Genomic DNA, 7631 nt, shown 5'->3' with positions numbered 1-7631 from the left:
TTCCATGTGGGCTTTGTTGCTTCTGAGCTAGATGGCCGCTTGTTTATCTTCAAGCTTTTAAGACCTCAGACGCTATATCCTTTGATAGCTGGACACCATTAGCTTTCTTCTCCACATTTGCTTATGCACCCATTTGTCTTCAGCGATCGTATCAGGGAGGTGAGCACACAATGATATGATTTTTTGTTATTTGATGCCTGATAACTGATCCCTTTGGCACTCCATGATCACACAGGCTGGTGTGCTTCTTCCATGTGGGCTTTGTTTCTTCTGAGGTAGATGGCCACTTGTTTACCTTCAAGCCTTTAAGCCCCCAGATGCTATATCTTTTGACAGTCAGGCACCATCAGCTTCCTTCACCACATTTGCTTATACACCCGCTTTGTCTCCTGTGATCGTGTTGGGAAGGTGAGCATCATGGAATTCCAGTTTAATAGAACCAAGTATTCTTGCATTGAGGGAGTACTTGAATGGAGTAGGCCAATAAACTTTTCAGATGGAAAAGCCAGTCCTGTCCCTCACAACAATTTAAAAATTTGAAACCCATAAATATATCTTTACAAACAAATGAAATCACAATTATTTGATTAATATCCTTAAAAATTTTTCAATTTTATTTCAGAGCCACTGGTATGTACTGAAAGATCCTCCTATGGCTCAATAGCCACAGTTTGCTGATCCCTGGGCAAGGCAAACAGGATTTAGTTGAATCTTTACAGCAATCCATGAAAAGGCGTTGTCCCATTTGATAGACAAAATAGGAGCCCTGGTAACACAGTAAGTTAATAAACATTGGGCTTCAAACTGAAAGGTTGTTGGTTCAAACCCACCAGTCAATCCAAAAAAGACAGATGAAGCAACCTGTTTCCATAAAGATTTATAGATTCTTAAACCTATGGAATAGTTCTACTTTGTGCTATAGGGCTGCTATGAATGGAAACCGACTGAGTGGCAGTTAATTAGTTGTTAGCTTGTTTAATAAACAAAATACTGGAGCTCAAAGAGGGTGTGTCCCACAGGGTAACAGAGCAGGTATTCAAACAGACTTGTTCTCTTGGTGCCCTCCCTCTGGCTCTTTGTGTTTCCCCCATGGTCTCCTGCCAGGGACCATTCCATGTAGAAGGAAACCATGGGGGAGGAAGGCTAGGCATCGGGGAGCCTGTGCAGTGATGCTAGGTTTAGCCTCTCCTTCTCTGCGAGTCAGGAGCCCTGCTGGTACAGTGATTATGCATTGGGCTGCTAAACTCAAGGTCAGCAGTTTGAAATTATTAGCAGCTCTATTGATGGGGCTCTCTACTCCCCTATTTGGAAACCCACAGGGGCAGTTCTACCCTGTCTTATAGTGACAGTCTTGGAAACCCACAGGGGCAGTTCTACCTTGCCCTACAGGGCCACTATGTGTTGGGATCGACTTGACAGCAGTGAGTTAGAGTTTTGGTTTTGGTGTCTGGCATTGGCAGGGGCGGGAGCAGGTAGAGGTTTTGTGAATGGGCCATATGAAGAGAGGGATAGAATTAACTCCCACTGCTGATCCAGGCACCTTGGTCCGTTCTTCATTCTTGTCTTCCTTCCTTTTCTCCCTGCACCCCTTCATAAGACTCTCAGTTGACTTCCTGGCTCTGCAGTTCTTCCTTGGGAGATAGGGTACTACGTTCTGTAGAGAGGAAAGTCTTGAACTACAAATACCCGGACAAGGAAAGGCTGTGGGAGGGGTGGGTTTCCGTCAGAAGGCAAACAAAGTGGGTGAGATCTTCTCCCCCACCCTCTTTTCCCCTGAGAGAACCGATGACACGGGATAAGACATGTAGGAAGGGGGCCCTTTTCTTCCTGCACTGATGGAAACCAGAAGCGGCGACCATGGGCACATCCTGCTTTGAGAGTCTGGGCAGAGAGCCACCTACCTGGGCACTGATGCCAGCAGGGAAAATCTTTCCCATGCTGTGGATGGAATCCTCTCATTCATAGTGCTCTGTTCTATCCCAAGAGAGAGGTGCCTTGAATAAGGGACTAAAGAATGCCATTCACTCTGACTGGTAGCGACTTCCTATTGATCAGTGTTGGGGCATCCAGTATTCAATGGGTGATTTTTCAGAAGATTGCCAGCCCTTTCTTTCAAGGCACTTGGGAGTGGATTTGAATCTCCAACTTTTGAGTGTGCAGCCAAGTGGATTTAATAATTTGTACCATTGTTTTAGAACCTAAAGGGGATTCTAAGCATCCCTTTTGCAGCCAGCTACAGATGACAGGATCACTATGAGTTGGCATGACCCAATGGCTCTGAGTTTTTGAAACGGATTACAGTGAAAACCTAAAATCCCCACTTGGATTGAACCTCCTTTGAATTCCTTCTGATCCTTAACAAGGGATGTAGATAATCTTGCCCTCAGGCAGAGTGCAATGGAAGGTGTATTCTGTATCTCCTCCCCTCTCCAGCCAGGGCAGAAGGAGCAGTCTCTCTTAGGGACTTGCTTGGGTGTGGCCTTGATGGAGATCTCTATACTGAGGACAGGAGTCCTGCCCTGACTGCCTTGGTTGGAAGGCCCTGGACCAATCTTGCAAGCTCTTTTGTCTAACATAATGTACATCTCCCAATCATGCACCTGTTCCCACTTCTATCGTCCCACCTGTAACTGTTGACATATTGATCGGCCACCAATCATGAAATTGTGACCGCGCTTCCTTTGCTTCGTGTCTCATTTAAATAGAGTCCTGTGACTCTTCAGACACCATTATGATCTTATGCTAATGGCCTCCCTCATCTGGATGATGTGCCTGTGTCTTTGCCCCTTTTAAGATTTGAGAAACGTTCTCCTTAAATTATGTTTGAAAGTAGGCTCTCTTTTGTGCTATAAAACAGAAGCCCTCGACTCCTGAATTGGGGATCATGCTTCCCATGGAGTCCATGGAAAACTCCGTTTCCCAGGTACCCAGGGGGTTCGGGCAGAAGTTCTTCCAGGGGCCCAGTCACCTGACAGCTAAATTCCAACCCTCCAAGAACATCAGACGTAATCAAACCTTTCCTTTTTGTTTCTCAAAGCATGGTCCCTAGACTAGCCAAACTAGCAATATCAGCATCACCTAGCATCTTTGTTTGAAACACATCCTTTTTTCTTTAATTTTAATAAATCATTTTATTGGGGTGCTCTTACAGCTCATATAACAATCCATATATCAATTGTATCAGTACATTTGTATGTATGTTGCCATCATCATTTCCAAAACATTTTCTACTTGAGCCCTTGGTATCAACTCCTCTTTTTACCCCCTCCCTCCCCCACCCTCCTACCCTCCTGAATCCTTGATAATTTATAAATTATTTTTATTTTTATATTTTACACCATCCGCTGTCTCCTTTCACCCACGTAGAAACACATCTTGATCCCCATCCCAGACCAACTCAATCAGAAACTTTGGGTTTGGAGTCCAGTGTCTGCGTCTCAACAAGCCTTCCAAGTGGTTCTGAGGCATACTTAATTCTGAAACCTTTGTACTAAGGTGCCCTGGTGGCGTAGTGGTTACTCGATGGGCTGTTAATCACTAAGTCAGCAGTTCGAAACCACTCGTCACTCTGCAGGAGAAAGATGAGAGTTCGTTCTGGAAACCCACTGGGCAGTTCTAGCCTGTCCTGTGGGGCCACTATGAGCTGAAATCAACTCAATGGCAATGAGTTTGGGGTGTTGGGGGGTGAGTACTAAGGACCGTCTATGACCAAATCATGCTACTCAAAGAGGCCATTCTGAAATGAGGGCAGAACTGAGGGTTCTGGAGGAAGAGTTGAACCAGGCTGGGCAAGCCCTTAGAAATTCCTTGCAATTCCTAGCAACTAGGGTAGATTTTTAAATACCACTTTGATGTGCTAAGAGCTTCTTAGAACAGTAACAGTGGTCAAATCAATAGTGCATTAGACTGAGAACAAAAATACCAGCAGACACAACTGTGAGTTTGGTGAACGATGATGACATTACTTGGTGATATGAGTGACAGCGGAGTGTTGATAGGGCCTAGGAATTTAGTCTCAATTTAAAATAGCTTCAACTCTTTCTCCACGTCTAAAAACCAGAGCAACCATGCCCCCACTACCCAGTGGCATCTCCAGGGTGGGTGTCACCTCGCGTAACTCAGGGTGCACATTCCTGCCTCCCTTCTGTGGTAAGCATAGGATTTTTCCTCTTCTCTGTGGCGTCGTGGAGCAGTCGGCTGCTTCACCATGAAGCCGAACATCTCCTTCCCAGCCACTGGCTGCCAGAAACTCATTGAAGTGGCCGATGAACGCGAACTTCGCACCTTTTATGAGAAGCGAATGGCCACGGAAGTCGCCGCCGAGGCGCTGGGCGATGAATGGAAGGCTGTGTTGTCCGCATGAGCCGTGGGAATGACAAGCAAGGTTTTCCCATGAAGCAAGGTGTCTTGACCCACGGCCGTGTCTGCCTGCTGCTAAGGGGCACTCCAGCTACAGACCAACGAGAACTGGAGAGAGGATGCGCAAATCTGTCCGGGGCTGCATTGTGGATGCCAATCTGAGCCTTCTCAACTTGGTCATTGTAAAGAAAGGGGAGAGAGATATCCCAGAACTGACTGATACAATTGTGCCTCCACGCCTGGAGCCCAGAATTGCCAGCAGAATCCGCAAACTCTTCAATCTCTCCAAAGAAGATGACGTCCGCCAGTATGTTGTGAGAAAGCCCCTGAACAAAGAAGGCGAGAAACCCAGGACCAAAGCGCCCAAGATTCAGCATCTTGTGACTCCACGCGTCTTGCAGCACAAGCGCCAGCGCATTGCCCTGAAGAAGCAGCGCACCAAGAAAAACAAGGAGGAGGCCGCGGAATATGCCAAGCTTTTGGCCAAGAGAATGAAGGAGGCCAAAGAGAAACGGCAGGAACAGATTGCCAAGAGAAGGAGGCTGCCCTCGCTGGGGGCTTCCACCTCTGAGTCCAGTCAAAAATAAAATAGAGCCTTGAATAAATAAGCTCATCTATTAAAAAAAAAGCATAGGATTTTAGGTGATGAATGTGGCCGTAAACTGCTGAAATGTAGTGTTACTTAGATTAGATGAATACTAACAAAACATTGTTTTGTAAGACCTTTCCACGTGGAACTGCAGCATTATGAATGATACTATGATCAGGAACTGATAGAAGGCCTTTTGGATTTCCTTCTTTTCCTTTACGCATCATTTCATTCTCAATAAAAACTCTCAAGAGATTGGCACACGCACATATTGCACCCCTTTGAAAACCAGTGCAGTGCTTCCTTCACCAAATAATAGCTGATGACCCTGCAGCCTCTCTACTGGGGATACACCCCAAAGCAACAAAGAAGAAAACTTGGACAGACACATGCACACCTCTGTTTATCACAGCGATTTCTGTAATAGCAAAACGATGGAAGTAAAACAAAACCAAAACAAGGCCGCGTGTAGACGAATGGAGAAACAGCTGTGGTACATGCATCACTGGCTCACTCACAGCCCTCATGCTGATGCCGCCTCGTGGCAGCCCTATAGGGCACAGTACAACTGCCCTTTGAGTTTCTGAGACTTTAACTCCTTTCGGGAGTAGAAAGCCTCATCTTTCTCCCATGGAGCAGCTGGTGGTTTTGAACTTTGGACTTTGTGGATTGTAGCCCACCTAGTAACCACTATGCAGCCAGGACTCCTTTAGCGCGTACAACAACAAATACGTCCCTAAAAAGCAATGGTGAATCTGTCAAACACGCAATGACATTGACAAAATGGGAAGACTTATTCGTATGCTCAGTCGAGTTGGTCAAACTCATAAAGATAAATATTTCATGGCACCATTATTTTGAAGGAAGAAAGAAAGATAAAAAGAGTTTTCACACCCAAGGAAAAGACTTTGAAGACTACAGCTGTGTAGTAGTGAAGGGTGAGGGGAGAGAGAAGGGGCAAGGAAGTAAGGGGGGTGGGGAGTGGAAAGAACAAAAAGAATAAGAAGAAAAAATATATGGCCAAAGAGGTTTAATGGAATCCTATCATTGTTTTGGTGAGATGGAGCATGCAGCTATATACAGTATTTTTTCTTTGTATGTGTTATACTCTACAAATAAAAGGGGTGGGGGGATAAAATTTAAATTTGAAAAAGAGAGAAAAGGGCTGTAGCCTTAAAACCCCTCTAAATTCTTTACCCATCAAAACTAAACACTGGTCTGAGTGGTTATAAAAGCAGGAAAAGTCAAATTAAAGCTAACTTAGGATTCCTGCAACTGTAAATCATGGGAGCAGGAAGCCTCGTTTTGTTTTTTTTCCCCTCCCACAGAATGGTTGGTGGTTTTGAACCACTGACCTTGTGGCTAGCATCTCACGGCACCACCAGGGCTCCTTGAAGTGTGTTAGAAGGTTCTGAAGATAAATCAGCATAGCACTTTAGCCTTATAGATATTGTGCTAAGCCTAGATTTTCCCAATTGGGCCTGACTGTAAGGTGTTTTAGCCTTAGGTGGCTCAGTTGTGCAATCTAATGCTCTATGTCCCAGTTTCATTATTCAAATGAATTCACCTGGGCAGTGGTGGCCCTGTAACATAAGCATTGGACCGTTGACCTCCAGATCAGAGGAGCCTGTCTGCTCCCAAGAAGACTCAGTCTCAGAAACCTTACAGAGGGTCTCTGAATCGGAACTGACCCCGTGGCAGTGGGTTTTGTGTTTTTATTTGATGTTTTCCCTCGCAACAGGTTTCTTTTTTGCCCTCTCCAAGGGATAATAAGATAGAAACACCTTTGAACTATTAGACATTGACATCAATCCTTGTTGGCCAATTCTCATGGTGAAAGAACGAGGGAATATTCACCAGGGAATATTAAACAGCAAAAACCATGGACCGGGAACAAGGCAGCAGTTAGTTACAGCGCTCTTTGTTCTATACGGGCACGGACAGACTCACGGGTTAGATCAAGGTACATCTGCCACATATCCCGATAAACACGTGGGTTCACAGAGAGGAACAGGTGCCAACCAGAAGGAACAATGACACATCCAGATTTTACTGTTAGGTGCAGCTGCAGCAAGTAGGATACAACAATCTCAGGCACTTTTTTTTTTTTTTTTGGTCTGGACTAGTGGCCTTAAGATAAAATTTGCCTTCTGAGACAACTCAGTTTATGGAATTTGCCTTGTGTGGCAACCAAGTCTATGCTATGTCCACCTGGCTTTGAATTTATGACACGGAAAAGGGCAGAGGGGCCTTCTGCTACATCCCCCTCATCTTTTTAAAAAATCATTTTATTGGAGAATCATACAACTCTTATCACAATCCATCCATCCATCCATTGTGTCAAGCACATTTGTATATTTGTTGCCATCGTCATTCTCAAAACATTTTCTTTCTACTTGAGCCCTTGGTATCAGCTCCTCATTTTTTCCCCTCCCTCCACACCCCCCGTTCCTCATGAACCCTTGATAACTTATAAATTATTATTTTGTCATGTCTCACACTGTCCGACGTCTCCCCTCATCCACTTTTCTGTTGTCTGTCCCCCAGGGAAGGGGTTATATGTAGACCCTTGTGATGGGTCTCCCCCTTCTACCCCACCTTCCACTTCCCCTCCTGGTATCGCCATTCTCATTATTGGTCCTGAGGAGTATATCTGTCCTGGATTACCTGTGTTTCCAGTTCT

General features: G+C 45.2%; 1 pseudogene; it reads left to right on the top strand.

Moving 5' to 3' along the window:
* Positions 1 to 4207: 4207 nt before the first annotated feature.
* Positions 4208 to 4946, top strand: LOC101652117 (annotated as a pseudogene).
* The last annotated feature ends 2685 nt before the right edge of the window (positions 4947 to 7631 follow it).

This window comes from Echinops telfairi, unplaced genomic scaffold (genome assembly GCF_000313985.2).
Source record: "Echinops telfairi isolate 266 unplaced genomic scaffold, ASM31398v2 ScPeMD7_7473;HRSCAF=8511, whole genome shotgun sequence".
NCBI classification, from domain to species: domain Eukaryota; kingdom Metazoa; phylum Chordata; class Mammalia; order Afrosoricida; family Tenrecidae; genus Echinops; species Echinops telfairi.
The sequence above is the reverse complement of the archived record's forward strand: the minus strand, read 5'-3'. Positions and strand labels throughout refer to the sequence as shown.